General features: G+C 38.0%; 1 protein-coding gene across 3 annotated transcripts in view; it reads left to right on the top strand.

Moving 5' to 3' along the window:
- Positions 1-16,195, top strand: part of PTPRN2 (protein tyrosine phosphatase receptor type N2) — a 665,329-nt gene that overhangs the window by 169,401 nt on the left and 479,733 nt on the right. The window lies entirely within an intron of this gene.

Below are 16,195 nucleotides of genomic sequence, written 5' to 3' on the forward strand. Positions count from 1 at the left end.
TGCTCTGATTTCATTACAAGCTGCATCTACTGTGTTGCTATTAATTTTTATTCAGCTTTCTGAAGTTAATCTCTCTGTTCTCTCCAAAGCCAGAAAGGATGTTCTAGCTTCTGAATGGCATAACTTGAACTAACAAATCAAAACTTGGATAAAGTGAAAGCCAATACGGTGAAAAAACTTTAGGTATTAATACATGAAATATACATATTGCCTCTGTTGTCGATAGCCACAGGACCAAGAAATCTTTGTAATCTAAGTTGTTCCAAGAGGATTGTTGGAATGGTTAATTTTGCACTGGCATCGTATGTGTGTGTGTTCCTAAATATTTTCCAGTCGCAATCTCAATTGCAAACTAGTAATACTGTATTAGCACAATGCTGGTTTAACTATGAGAAAAAATGGATTTCTTGCAAGTTCATGACTATACTTAGAGGCTGGGCTTCTAGTTTAGAAACCACTGATTTAGAGGATTCAAAACATTTCCAGGGATTTATTTCCTGTCCAGCAGCCCTTCTAAATGAAGCAAACTCGGCAAAACTTGATTGTAGTAAGTCCTGGCTGATTAACAGTGGCATGTGAATAGTACTTGTGGATCTTTCACTTAGCATTTTGTAAAGGCTAAGTTATGCAAGCAAAATTATGAAAAGACTATTTCATCAGGGCCACGTTCTATGCGTGGGAAAGCTAGTATCTGCTCTCTGAATACACTGAAGAAGGGGGGGGAAATTCATCTAAGACACCTAAAATGCTATCTGAATTGATCATGCTTGCATGGACAGCCAGCACTCATTTACATCGCCTGAATATCGGTGATGAGTCCTATGTAAAGCGTCCTCCGTGGGGATGTCAGAGGTGAGAGACCCATGACCTGCTGGAGGGACACATGTAGAGGCTGATGAGATACCCCAGGCCATCTCAAATGATGCTTACCTGTCTCCATCTCCCTGACTACTGTAAGATTTTGATTAGTTCAGCTGAATAGAGGTGACTTCCCCCTGCTAAGGGCTTCTCTGATCAACAAACCAACCCTTCCCAGGATCTCTGTTATCAGCAAGCCACCTCCCTGGATGTACCTGTTGCAGTAAACTGCAGTATGCTTCTTTTAAGAAAACTTGGGCATTGAAGTTTGGACTTGTCTCATACTTTTTCAGAGCAAGAGAATGACAAGGGGCACACAGATTGAAACTGTGGTGGAGAATGAAAGCACTTTTGCTGTTATCTTTTCTTACTTATGACATTGAGGTGCATACACAAATATGTATATGCTTTGAACCGATACAAAACTTTTGCAGGCAGTTTTCGTGGCCTGTGGGTATCCCAGTGAAGAGAATCTTAAATATATCTGTAAAAGATAATAGAATGCTAGAATGCTCTTGTTCAAATGATTGATGTGATAAAATCAGGGGTTTTTTTTTTTTTTTTTCTTTTTTTTTTCCTCAGTATCCTTGGCAAATTCTAAAGTGTTTAGTGAGGACAGAAATATGGAAATAATAGAATCAATACAGGCTATCAGATTAATGGATTACTGACATCAGGTTTCTCAGAGAAAACTCTGCTGTTTGCTAGTGCTATCAGATGTATTACATCCAGCCCTTAGGTCATGTTTTCTGGCCGCGATGGTCACTTGCACAGTTAATGCTGTTCTCCTGGAAATTGTGTGCAAAATATCATGACCATTTCTGCAGTATAGATAAGCAAGGCATTGTCAAGATGACACAAATGTTTCAGGTGACCTCAAGAAAGGGCTTGATTTTTTCAGAGGTTTTATTTCCTTTATCTGTGTAATACCTTGTTGTTCTTGGCCTCTCCAAAAGAGTACTGGCTAGCTCCACTTGGTGATGCCCACCTTCCTTGGAAAGGATAGGGGACAGCATCTGTTCTCTCCTTTTTGTAAGCAGCAGGACAAGTTGCTCGTGGAAGGCTATATAGTAGGTCCCATGATAAGCAAAATTTTTAGTAATGTCTATATTGAACACTTTCTATTTTTATTAGATGTATATACGGTTAAGGACCAGATATTTTAGAGGTTATAAACTTGAGTGGTTTTCTAGGTTCATATTTATTTATTTTTCTAATGTGGCTTGGTTTTTTTTTTTTTTTTGTTTCCTTCCTGATGTCTTCTTGCAGTATTACTCATCTGTTACTTTTTCTAGCAATATTCTGTTGAGATCTATTTCCATAAAATTAAAAAAAAAAAAATCCATAGAAAGCCTCATAAAATTTATGTCCCCTTTCTTTCCCATATGCTGATCACTTCTAAGCAATACCTATATTTGAATCAAGATCCAAATGGAAGATTGTATGGTCAGGTGCTATAAAACAAAGGACAACATGATATGAATAGCAAATATAATTTGTGATTCTGCCAGCTCAAAATGTTTGCTGCAATACGGAAGCATATGACAGAGGCTTAGATGAGTGACACACCTGATGATAATCTGTTTAATGAAGGACTTGGACTAAAATTGAATTCAGGATGCATAATGATATAGTTTTTATGTCTTCTTTACACATGGAGTCTACCTTCATCTACACTATCTACCAGTAGATTGACGATAGAAACTAATGCCTTGGCATATTAGATAGTTTCCCACAAAGAAATGATCTGTTAGCATTCAAATACCCTTGTTCTTGGCATTTTCACTCACACTGTCCTTGAATCAGTCAAATCCTTCAAAATACCCTTCATGTAGAAGATTTTCAGAAGATTTAGTTTTTATAAATGTGACTGTATGGGAAAAGCCCTTCTCACGGTTGGTGAAACCTGATGAATCAGCTTCCGAAGTTGGTAGTGCTATAATTTATAATTTATGAGGAGCTGAAACATTTCTCATTGTCTGATAAACAGGACAATCAAAAGCATGCTGTTTACTTAGGACTAAATCATTGGAAAAGGGAAATGAAGGAAGTATCAGCACAGAGGGGTGAATGAGTAGTGCCTGAAGGAAATGGAAATACTTATCCATATGGTTGGTCTTCTGTGTCCTCTTGTCCAACTTGGGAGAAGATACTTCTTGAAATATACCAAGAATGATAAATCATCTATGCACTTTCCTGTTTGAGCTTAAATATACAATATACTCTCTCTTTTTTTTTTACCTAAATGGATTAAATAGGCTATAAAATGTTTTATTTTCTTCTTGTCCCGACAGTACTATCATGAAAGCAAAGTGATTGCATCACTAAGATTCTTAGCAAGATTATGGAAACAGTTTCACACTGATGATTGACCTATAAGATTAGAAGCATGGAAAACGAGATAGGAGGACTAATTGTGGTACATTATAACTCAAGCGTGAATACATAAATAGTACTTGAAATATCAACATAAGCAATAATAAAAGAGATCAGTGGTACTTCTCAATTTGCTTACTCCAAGAGGAAGTCACATTTGTTTCATAGAAGAGTTTCTAACCAGTGGTTCAGACCAGGTGATAACATGGTGCTAAGTCTGGGAAAGTGCAGCCGCCATGGCAGTGAGCATTACTTGAAGAAAGAGCTCAGAGATGAAGCCTGGAGGACACGCTTTCTTAAAGACATCAGAACAAGGGTATTTGCGCTGGGTCACAAGAAAAACCCATCTGACTTTGGATTCTGCCTCTGGCAGTGGCTACTGTGCCTATTTAGGGAAAAAAGGTAAGGAAAGTTCAAGCATACAGACGCATTTTGCAGGGTTTGTACCTCCTCGGCGTTATATGGTTGGTGGCATATGGTTATCCCGAGCTAGAAGTCATATTTTTGTGTTTGCTGTGTTCCCGGTGGACACTGTTTCTCACACAGTCCGAAAGGACACTGTGTATTAGAAACAAGGCACATTAGACTAATAATCGGTAGTTTAGCTTCTGTCTCCTGTTTTACTTAAATTTTCACTTAATTACAGATGTTGCCCCGTTACTGCAGGAACCGTACAGCATGCCTATTTGGAAAACAGTTTTGTTTATGTAAGTTGGAGTCATTACTAAATGATTCCTGAGCATGCTTGTTGCTACTTAATTTTTGCTATAAGACCTTCTTGTTCTAAACTTTACTTTCAAGGAAAGCAATTTCTTTTACACTATTATGATGAAAGTCCTTTTAAGGTATTTTAATATCAACACTGTTATTAGGAGAACCAAAAAGAACAGAATACACCTTTAAATTCATTTAGCTCAAGTCAGCAAGATATTCTTGGGAGGCTCATTGGCTGTGGAAATAGGCAACAGATTTACAGACTATTTGAAAAAAAACAGCCCTTTTTTCCTCGTTTGTCTTCTTTGCAACCCAGTAAGCTCTAGACAGGGAGAAAAAAAAATGTTAGTTCTAAATTAATTTTAACCAGTTAAGTGTAAGGTGATTAATATAACTTTTCTAGAAATAATTTTATACTCTTACAGCAAATTTGTTTTAAAAACTAAAATGATTTACAATCAGTTAACTTGAAAATTGAAATGAATGTGACTTGTCACATGCAGCTTGTGAATTACGAAAGAGTTGCTAAATATTTCAGTCAGGACTATTTTTCAAGGCAAAGTATCATTTGTTACTGCAACGAAGGTAACGGACTTGAAAGTAAACCTTTATAAGCTCAGTTTTGAAATAAACTTAGAAGGAATAATGCAGTTCTTGCATTTGCAAGGTGATTATCACATCATTATGGAGGTATATGGAAGGCTGAAAACAAGAGAGGTAGGAGAAAGCAGGTTTTTCTTTAAATTCAAATATTGATATAAAGGAAGGCAAACTCTTCTTTCGGCCTTCAGGAAAAAAATATGGTTTTACCTGGATAGAGCAATGCGTTTACATCAAATTTGCTCCAGACATCTGTGTAGTTAGCAAATTCTTTTCCTAGATGGCTGCTGAAGCCAGGAATTGAAGCATAAACCCCATGACATGCTACACTGGAGGAACTCGACTGGGACTGGATGTGTTTACCTTCTCCTGGTATCACTGTCACGCTGCCTTAACTTTTTGGCTCAATGAACAATAACGCACTGAAAAGGTTGCAAAAAATTCCTGCCTTTGTTAAGTGCTAAAGCACCACTGATATTTTTTGGTCTTCAAAACCTAAATAGAACTTTAGAAACTGAGTTTCAGAAAAAGTAAGAAGTTTTATTTTATAAAGCAGCAGAAAGAATACACTTTGAAATCCCTTTTTGAACACCTGGATTAGTTCGTGTATGTTGCACAGCACATATTTTTTTTTTTTCTGTTTGGTTCCTTGTATGTTTGGACATATGTTCCTTATGTTCAGACATAATGTGATGTGGCATTGACTTGTTCTTTGCCATACAAGACATCTATGAAAAATGTTCTTTCCAGGAAACTGGTATTTATGAAGAATGTATTTGCATTACAAAAATTGATTATAGGAGCAAAGCAGATTCTATGTATTGTGGGAACAATATTTGAAAGTACAGAAGAAAACTTTTTAATATATATTTAGTTTTATCTGTGTTCACAACACCGTTGTATAAAACTTTTTGATTTTGCATTGTTTCAATATTGGTTTTTTGTGAGATAGGTATGTCAACCCTATGGCATCATGTTCCTTTTGTTTAAAAAGAATGATCAATCAGAGATTTTACTTGTGTTTTTGATAACATAACACATTAACTAATATGTTTGATAGAAAGGAGAAAAGGTCTGCGTGTCTCTTTGTCTCATGTTTCTGTCAACTAGCAGTGACAATTGCCAGCTGGGATCAGAATGTATGAAATTCTTTGTGGCCCAGATAACTTTACAGCTTTTCTTCCAAAGGAAACACAGTGATAATATAACACAAATATCAAGGGCTGTCGATAAATTCCTGCTTTGCTTCCTTTGTTTCGAAGATCTCTGTGGCACCTCGTGGATTTTAACATCTGCGTTAATGCTTAGTCTTTTCCATGAAGCGCTCTGTGCTGCCTCTTCCACAGTTTGTTCTCTTTCTGATCTTTGAAATTCGGAGAGCGTCTCTGTTTCTTCCTCCTGTGGAAGAAACCAAAGATGTCTCTTGTTCCCGTTGGACTTCACTGAGCAAGCTCGCCAGGCCTCCTCGGGATGGCCTTGTTCTCAGCAGCAGACTGAGCAACAGCTCAACAGCAGAAAGTCTTTGTATTTGGGTTATTCATTAACATGCTGCCCTGTTAATGATGTCACATGCGGCTCTGAACTTTGTTCTTATTCTCTTAGATCATCCTTTAAAAAAAATTAACACCTTCCACAGGACCATTGAACTGGGCATACACTGGGCTTGAAGTGATATGGGTACATGATATGGTTTTAAAACACACTTGAAAACACAGCAATGAAATTGCAGTTCATTATCAGTTGTTCCCACACTTGGAATGTCAGCAAATATCAATTCAAGCATGAGATTACTTCTTTAGCTGCTGTATTCTCTAATAACGCTACTTTTGGAAACTGTGAATAACAATATAGCATATACAAACTAATTATGCCATTTTGTACCATTAATCTATAATTATAGCACATTTACATATTCCACATAAGACCATTTTTTATCATTGCACTACCAGTGTTTTCCTCCTTACTTGTTTTTTACTAGGGAATTTGTTTTCCTTTTCTATTTCTATATTCCTTGCATTTCTTTATCTACAGATTTTATCTCTATCTACATTGCCTCAAATTCTTTTAAGATATCAACTCTTAATGACACCTAGTGTTTGACATATTTTTAGCTTGATAATAGGTACTCTAAATTCTGAAACATTTAGACTTACTTTTTGAAAATCATGGTTTTAATCTTATTCATACAAAACCTCAATAAGTAGATCGTGTCCCCCACAGTACACAATGGTATGACTGAAATTTAGTTGGTTTGGTAATCAGTATGAATTCCCACAAAGGTAGGTTTTTTCCCTTTGCTATACACAAAAAATACATATGTATATATGTACACACACACAAATGCTATTTTTGCTTAAAATTTTTTCTTTCTTTATTTTACAGCTTTGTCAGAATGTTTCTGACAAATCGACCAGTTTCCCACAAAGGCTGGTTGAGATTAAATCTCTTTTTTAATTCCATGTATGTTTTCTTTCATGCTGATTCTTAGCATATACTCATTGCATTTCACAAGTTTCTGTTTTGTTTTGCTGGTTCGTATGTGTATGGTCATGGATAGATAGTGCAGTTCACGATAATAAAATTGTACTTTCCCTTGCTTGTCATTTGGACACTTGTCCAGTGCTCAGTTTCTCTTTTGCAGCTTCTCACAGTATTAAAATTGCAAAAAGGACTTTCCCCCCATTTTGAGTCTTTTATTCCTATTGCTGTCTGGTTTCTAATTAAGCATTGCACAGACCTGCACTGCATATTTAACTAAAGCGTCCCCAATATTTTAGCAAGACTTTGAATATTCCTCCTGTGTTTGACGTAGCATACGTCAAACACATAGCTATTAAACCACTTCTTTTTTCTTTACCCCATTTTGGGGTTTGTGTGGGGGTTTTTTTAATGCGGGGTTTTTTCACATTTCTTTAGCGTGGTCAGATAATTGCTTTTCTTTTTCTTATTTTACCTGTGAGCTATCCAGCAATGCAAAACCTCTGACTCAGAAAGAAAGTGTAAGGCTGCGGAGTCTGCAGTATGTTAGAAACTTACTTTTTTGTCCCTTTTAGTTTTTTGTAGCTCCACCTGCTTTTCTGAAGAGGCAAAATTCCTGCCTGAGCATCCTCTGGTGGTTTGGTGCATTCCTAGAAAGCTGTGTTGAGTCTTTAGATGCTACTTCATCTTCACTATTCTATTACTTTTTTTCTTTGATAAAAACATTCTGTTAGAGATGGAAGCACACTCTGTCCATCTATCACTCTCCCTTCTAGTAGTTTTTCATATGTGTTCCCAGTTCCAACACCATTTGACCAGACCAGTTCTAAAGTCTTTTCACTTGCCTACTGTCTTGCTATAAGTAAGGGGTAGAGAAGGAAAGAGAGCATCTGTACCAAAAGCAAAATCAGCTCTCAGAACAATGGAGAAAAACAATGCCATCTAACAGTACTTACTTAAATTCAAAGAATAGTTTATGAAAGAGGTAGTGTGGCCCAAGGAGCTAAAAAAATAATAAAATAGAATTTATTCTAATAGTCTGTATTGGACTACATTAAGAGAATAGGAAGCAGTTCAAAGGAGAGTATTATCCCCCTCTACTCAGAAGCAGTGTGGCCACATCTAGATTATTTGTCCATTTTTTGATCCAATACCTTGAACTGGAGTTCAGTAAAAAAATTGAGACACTGAAGAAAGTCCACCAGACTTTAGAACTCCAGCTCAGCTATTTCAAGTAGTTTGATGAGTTTCAGGTCTTTCCATGTAAACTCTAACAGTACTATGCTCATTTCTGATAATATTATTAATAGCGACATTCAATATAGTGTCAAACATCAAGCTTTTCATTTTGTATATAGTTATTAGGTTTTGGCAGGCATCCAGCTAATAGTCGCACTCAAGATGTTAGAGGGACTTATTATTAGCCAATACTGCAAAAAAAATGTAAAAAACCCCTCCTAAATCAAAACTCTACGTGATCAAAAGGTCAGTTATTTTGTTCAGCAACATACCTTTTCTCTTTGTAACTTTTCATGAGATAGGTCGGTTCTCTGTAAAATTTCTGCTTTCCCATTTAAGCAGCAGTGTAAATATATAAGCAAGATATAATTTAAAAAAAAAAAAAAAAAGACACCTCCTTTAATCTCCTATGTTTTCTACCCCCCAAATGTTAGCTGGAAGAGCAGCACTTCCCTGCTTCCGTGGGGTCTCCCTGCTGTTACCCACCCGCCCTCACCCCTGCATGGGGGAAGCACGTGGGCAGTGGTCTCCTGCGCACAGACCTGAGCTGATCACTTGATATACGGAGCCCTGTGAAGCTTCGCTTCACTTGTCTCTGAGGTCATTTCTAGGCAGCGTCCCCACTCTCAGGCTCCCAGCCTCCTTCATCTCCTGCAGGTTGCTTGCTGCTCCTATAAGCACGTTTTTCCATACAGCACATTCACGGAGTGCCAGCAACCTCTTCTTATCTAGGAGGAGGGTTGGTGCAATAAAGGCAAAATTTTAAAGGTTTAGACTTTTCCCCTTTGAAGAATAATACTTAGACTCTTCAAGCAATATTTGAGATTCATCATCCATAAATTTCTAACCTGATAGGTTTATTATGTTTATCCTCATTTCCAGAAAAAACTCTACATATACTAACTTTAATGAGTGTCACCATGCGCTGAAAGGATTTGCTAAGGTCAGTTCTATGTGACTTGGGCCAGTTACTCCCAGTGGAAAAAGAAACAGAGATTAAAAAATTCATTAAGTTTAAAATTGTTCACCTAAACACTTCATAAAATATTTATGAATAATGAATACGTTTACAGAAGTCAGAAAGAAATTGGAAACAATTTATAAATAGAAGAAGAGTTCGACTCACCATCTAATGAAATCATAATGAATAAGTCAATCAGCCTCACATAGGAAGGAAAATGCATTATCTTATGTTTTGAGTTATAGTTCTGACATTACCACTAATCTTCACTGGAAAATCTCTGCAAGACCGGGCATTAGCATGTGTTTGCATATATGTGAGAGAGATGGTGACAAAACATTCTTCCCTTTCCTTCTGTCGAAGTGAATTTTGTTCGGACACTGCCTGCAGGCTTGAGAAGAGGGCAGTGAATGCTCAGAAAGCAATACACTGATTTAGAATTTAAAATTAAAATGTTCATCGACACTAAAAGCTTCTTACTAACATCTTATTAACCTGTGAGGTAATTCCACCAGTCAATAAATACAAATGGAATGAGGTCCTATGTGTGAGTTGCTTAAAATGGGAGAATTTTCTTAAAGCTGAGAATAGCATTAGAAAGACTGGATACCAAATTCAATTCAGAAATGAGGAAAATATGCTTGAACCCATCTCAGTGGAACGCAGCTTTTTCTCCCTTGTGGCCAGTGCAAAACCTGTCTTTTTTTAAATTTTAATTAAAACTTAGATTAGTTATGATCATCTAATCTTTCCTTTGCACTGCAGTGGCTGATCACTACGTATAAGTATCCAAAGTTTAATCTACTTCTGGTCCTCCTAGATTTGACAGTCTAATTAACTGCTTAACTTTAGCACTTATTATATAAGAAATCCCACTTCATGTTTTGGTAAGATTTTAGATAAAATTGGTCACTTACCTGTTCTGCTGAAATCTTTCTGAATAATTATATTGTTTCATCTTTATTACTGCATTCATCTGCTTTAGGAACCAACAGATTTCCTTCCTCCATTATGCTAAAAATTTTTTTTGAAGGCTCAGCCAAGCGTTGATAGTAAAGCATTACCGACATCGTACTGAGCCATCTTAAAGATATACCTTCAGTATCAAAATTAGTATATAAAAATATGTGAACATAAAAAAAAATGTTCTAAAGCTAGTGGCTTGTTGTTTATAAAATCCACTCTATTTTTCTCTCTAGGAGTGGTGGCCTAACAGCATGAGCAAATACCTCTCTGTTGTTTCTCATACGTGACCTCGCCCTTCTCCGTGTTGGCCTGTTCTTCAGTTTTCTTCTGTCTAGGACTCTGCCCTTCACCTCATACCAGGTTCCTTGTGACTATTTTTTCTCCTTTGAACTTTGGGAAGAGATGACAATCTCTTATTCTTACGCTACCAGCTAATCATCACAGAAAACTCTAGCACAAGTCTACTGTCTCTTCTTAAAGAAGCAGATCTTTTTCCTTCTGCCACTTGGCTCAATGTGTACTTGAGGCAGGTGATCCACATTCTGTTAATGCCAGCGCATATTATCTGGATGGAGATGTTATTTCCACTACTCTTAGCAACTCTGTTGACAGTAAGCTTAAATTTGCTCTACCGGGGTACATCTCAACTCTAAAAAAAATTTACAGGGTTGCAAATTTGAAAAATTGTTAATCCTCCAACCCTCTCACTCCCCCCATGTTGTGGTCTAACCCCAGTCAGCAGCTAAGATCCACGCAGACGCTTGCTCACTCTCCTCCAGTGGGATGGGGGAGACAGTCAGAAGGGTTAAAGTGAGAAAACTTGTGGGTGGAGATAAAGGCAGTTTAATAGGGAAAGCAAAAGCCGCACAACAGCAAAGCAAACCCAGGAATTCATTCCCCACTTCCCATGGCAGGCAGGTGTTCAGCCATCCCCAGGACAGCAGGGCTCCATCACACGTAATGGTGACTTGGGAAGACAAACGCCATCACTCCCAAAATCCCCGCTTCCTTCTTCTTCCCCCAGCTTTATATGCTGAGCATGACATCATATGGTATGGGATATCCCTTTGGTCATTGGGGTCAGCTGTCCCAGCTGTGTCCCCTCCCAACTCCTTGTGCACCCCCAGCTGCTGGCTGGTGGGGTGGGGTGAGAAGCAGAGAAGGCCTTGGCTCTGTGTGAGCACTGCTCAGCAGGAACGAAAACATCCCTGGGTCATCAACGCTGTCTGCAGCACAAATCCAAAGCACAGCCCCGTACCAGCTACTATGAAGAAAATCAACTCTAGCCCAGCCAAACCCAGCACGGTCCACACCCCCATCCCATTCTTAATGGTAGTGAGTCCCAAGACGGTGCTTCAAAGACTCTACCACCCTGGGTTGACTCTGCTCTTGCTGAACTGAAAATGTGAGCTCCGATTGTGTGGATGGCATCTGTCTCACACGGCCATGAGTCTACAGTCTCCGTCTACTGTGGCTCTCTCTATAAACAGTAGAGAAACAGGCACTCCTAGGGCGTGATTCAGCTTTGTAATTTTGGGCAGCTGTAGGATGAAGTGAATCATATCCTACATTTCACTGACCATATTGCTTAGCTTTCCATTGACTAGGGAGTCCACGGCTGATCTCCTCTGCTGTTTCGTTTAGTCACATGAATTTTGTCCTTTGTGTCTCACTGAATGCGATATTTAAGTTCAGCCGTGTTCCAGGCCCTGTGGAGAGGTGTTTAGAGGAATTAAGTTGTACTTTAAGGATAAGTAGCTTCTGGTACAGCTCTAATAGTCTTATACGGACACAGACTGAACAGAACCTGAGAAACAATTTGAAATTCCCAGTACCAGTGTCACTGAAAAAAACCCAACTTTGCTGCGGTTTGCCCTGGCCTATATTCTTGCAACACTTTAATTATTTTTTCTGAAATCCTCTGGGTACTCATCAGTTATCCATGTAGCAGCATAAACTAATCAGTGCTCAAATTCTGACCTTTGTTGAATAGCAGGCGCTCAGGCAATTTCTAATCCTGCTGTATTTTTTTGGCATGAACTTTTTTGTGCAACTAATGCTAGAACAGATCCTGGATTTATCTTTAACTTCAGTTTGACAGGTCATAGTACAGGCCCTTTCCTGACCACTGATGGTATGAACTCATCTTCATTGGAAGGTAGTTCAGCTTTTAGTCTTGAGAATATTCTTGTGATCTTAAAATTTCTGTTATTTTATACTTCACCAGCTTTCTTTAAACTAGGGACAAGATAAACCTGTTTATATGTCTTTTATTTTCTAGTGACTCCATGTCACATAGTATTATTTTCCATTTTCCTTAAAACAATACTTCAAAACTATGCAGTAGATCAACTTGGATCTTTCACAATATTCAATGGTTTTTGTGGGGAAAAAACCCTATCGGATGTTCATAAATTTCACAAATGCTGTAGTAACAGATCTGTTGGAATAGGAAAACTGCAATATTTTCCCTCTTATAAAGAAAGTAAGTCTGGAATGTCTTTATTTGATACTATTTCATTAATTTCAAAATACAGCACCCATCTCTGTGTTAGTCATTCTTTGCTAAGGCTACTGAAAGCATCAATTTTTATAATAAACCTTGCCATTTGAGAGGCTTTCACCTCCCTGCTGTTTTACTGAGCAAGTTGCAGCTGAGGGTGGGTGATGCTGAGAAGGAAATGGCATTGATTTTCTACATTTTGTCGTACAGGAGTATTTGGGATGTTTCTCTTTATTTTTATTTTTCTTTTTCAAGGGTTCAAAAAAATTGGAACAAAAGTACTCAGAAGTACAAGTCTAGAACTGTGAAATCAAAGCATGCCTGAAAAAAATTCAAATGCCCTTATTTTCTGGAGGATTTGTGCTGACGCAGTGAGAGGCTGGATGGGCTAGATTTTCTGGACTGCGTTTTACAACAGTACAACCGCTTGAGAGATCATAGGGCAAGAATTACGAGTCTCTTGGTTCCCCACGTGGATGACTGAGCAACAGGCCAACAAACTCTTCCCTTGAAATGAAACTTCTTGCAGAAGTGTAACAATATTCATTCCAGGAAGCAGCATGTAATTAAATCAGTATGACCTTTTGTTACTGCGCTACTAATGACTAATGGCATAGACAGTGCTTTCCTTAAGAACAAGATACAAGTGTAATAACTTTATTTATTTTTACTGATATTATTTTATCTATTTTTGAAGATTTTTTAACCTGATTTCTCTTTTAAGTTTTCTACCTGCATAAATAATTTCGCAACTGTATCTACATAGAGGTCTGATTAGCTGACTGTGTGTCCTCCGACAATGTTTTTAGGTGAGTTGGTGAATTGCTTTTACAGGCAATTCTAGGTATGAAAATCAGGCACGATGTCAGAAACCAGGTGAAACCTTTCAAAAGAGTCAGAGCATTTATAACCTTTTATAAGAATTTCCAAAACATCCAACATCACCCTGTGTAGATGCTGCAACTTTAGCGGTGCAATAAAGAGCGAGCAGCAGGTGGAGCTTGCATATTGATTTTTGCACTGCAGGACATTGAATCCCACAAAGCAGAATTTAAACAAAATACAGGAACACTGAGAGTAGTGTCACCAGTCCTGAGATGGGAGAAAATATCCCGAGGCTATTATGCGTGTTATAAGTGGTAGTATGGACTTAGAATTTTCTTCTTGGTGGTGCTTGCTGTATTACTCAATACTTTGAATAATGATTCTTATATTTTCCATGTGCTCTTTCAATTTTTGGAGGATTCATCAGGTGTCTGCATCTACTTTTGAAAGAAAAGATATTGATCTGAGGTTGAATCACAGATACATAGAGAATAATCAACAATCGGTATCCTTACCTGCTTTGCTAGGACTCTGATTAATGGATTTAAGTTCAGTATTTCTAGGTGTAGCTCTCATATTAAGCACAGTCCTTTGCTGCACAAGTGATGCTTATTTTCTTTAAGATTTCTGAAATGCATGCTACAGCTTCTATAAATAAGAGATTTAAGGAACTTTAGATCAAATTAAAGTGGATTCTTCATCTCCAGGCTGCAGAATTGCTCAGCTTTCTTTCGTTGTTAGTTAGGCAATAAAATGTCAATCACTGCAGAGTGTCTGTATGTTTATAGGCTGCGGTGCTGGAAGGAAGCTAATTTTTATTAGTGGTTTTACTGTAGTTGGACCACATACAGTGAGTGAGCTATATTTATTCATTCCATCAGAACTGGTCTTATACAACACCAGTTAAGGTTACATGGCTCTTTGTGCCAGTAATTATTTTGTAACTCATAGCTTTAGAATTGTGAAAATTACATTATCAACCTCAGTAATCATTTTCATTAACCTCTGTAGCTATTTGCTTTGTGTACAAGTTAAAGATGAAGGGCCATTGGGACTTTGGCGATTTGCTTCAATTGTCCCCATTACATCCAGTGTTTCTGATATCGAGCGTTGAGAACTTGACCTGCAGGAGGAGTATTCAAAGAGAGTCTTTGAGCTGCTTGAATGACTCAATTCTGTTTCGCTTCCCTACTTAACACAGGGTGCAGAATAAAACCCAACTTGTTTTCATGCATTGGGAAAGTGGGGTGAAAACTTTGTCAGAAGATACCTGGAAGATGCAAAAAGCACAGTTCCATCATGTCGCTGGCATTTTTAGTTACAGGCGAGCTTTGTCCGAAATAAGCTTTTATTCTTATTACCCTATGGCAACAAAATACTGCTTTGAAGTTTTACATTTGTTCCTGCCCTCCCCTTTAAGCCATTAGGTCTGCTAACATATTTCTGCAGACTGAAAGAACAAATCCAGAAGCAATTGTCTGTTGTAACCACCTAGCAAGTCTGGATAGGCATAAACCCCCATTGCTCTGGGCTGTAAATGATGATGAAGTGCAGTATTAGCTCACTGAGATGATTCATCTAGCTGAACATCCTCCTCTGACAGTGATCGGTAGCAGATATTTAGGGTAAGAGTGTAAGAGACAGAGCAAGTGTAGAGTAAGCTTTTCCCTTGTACGACTTCTGACAGTGGTTTAGGGACTTCACGATTCTTGTATATTACTAAGGAAAAACTATTTGTAATACATAGAAGCAACTAAAATACTAATGTTACAGCAAAGAAGTCATGACCTATAATGAAATAGGAGGAAAGACGAGTAATAATTGCAGCTAGTCAGCACAGATGGTGTTCCCTTAAAAGTCCTTTGTAGATCAGTGAGGTTCAGTCTCTCTCTCAAATTCAGTCTATGAATATTAGACACATTTTTTTTGGAATATTGCCTTTCCTCAAGCAAAAAATCCTTATTATTCATAGTGACTTGAGTTCTCTCAAGAAAATGATATGGCATATTCCTGGGATAGCTGTCCTGTTTTTCATTAAAATGACTTCTACAATAGTTGATAGTTTCTTCTTTCGGCCAGGGCTTCCAAAGCTCATTATGAACACCCCTTGGCATCCCTCAAACAAGCCTGAGTTATTCTGAAGTAGAGCCACAGTTGGAAAAAGTTCTGCATTTCCAAGGACAAACATTGCAGTGGTGCCAGAGCCCAGGGAGAGCACGCTACTCCCCTGCCCGCTCCACCAGAGCACGCTTTCTCCTTAATTCTAATTACTGCAGCACGGTGTGCAGGAAACCTGGATCTACTGCTTTATCCTGATGGTTTTTTGCCTATCAGGAGTAAAGGTTGGTTTTCTTAATAAATGAAGCTAAGTGGTTTCTTGAAGTCACATTTCTAACTGATGAAATGCGTGCTAGCGGTACGTTTCATAGGAGGCTTGCGTTAGGTTTTCACAATAACAAGCCACTGGGCAACTGTCCCGCCCTCACTTTTCGTGATATCACATGGACATTTCCATGATATGTTCTGTTTTCTTACTTTGGCTGTATCACCACTGATTCTCGTTATGAATTTTTCATACATCATGTGTTTATGCTTTTAATGGAAAGGGAAAACATCAGCACCTTCTGGTTTGGGTAGTGAAACAGATGGACTGATTTCGCTGAAATGATGACGTT

The sequence above is a fragment of the Grus americana genome, chromosome 2, assembly GCF_028858705.1.
Source record: "Grus americana isolate bGruAme1 chromosome 2, bGruAme1.mat, whole genome shotgun sequence".
Classification (NCBI taxonomy): domain Eukaryota; kingdom Metazoa; phylum Chordata; class Aves; order Gruiformes; family Gruidae; genus Grus; species Grus americana.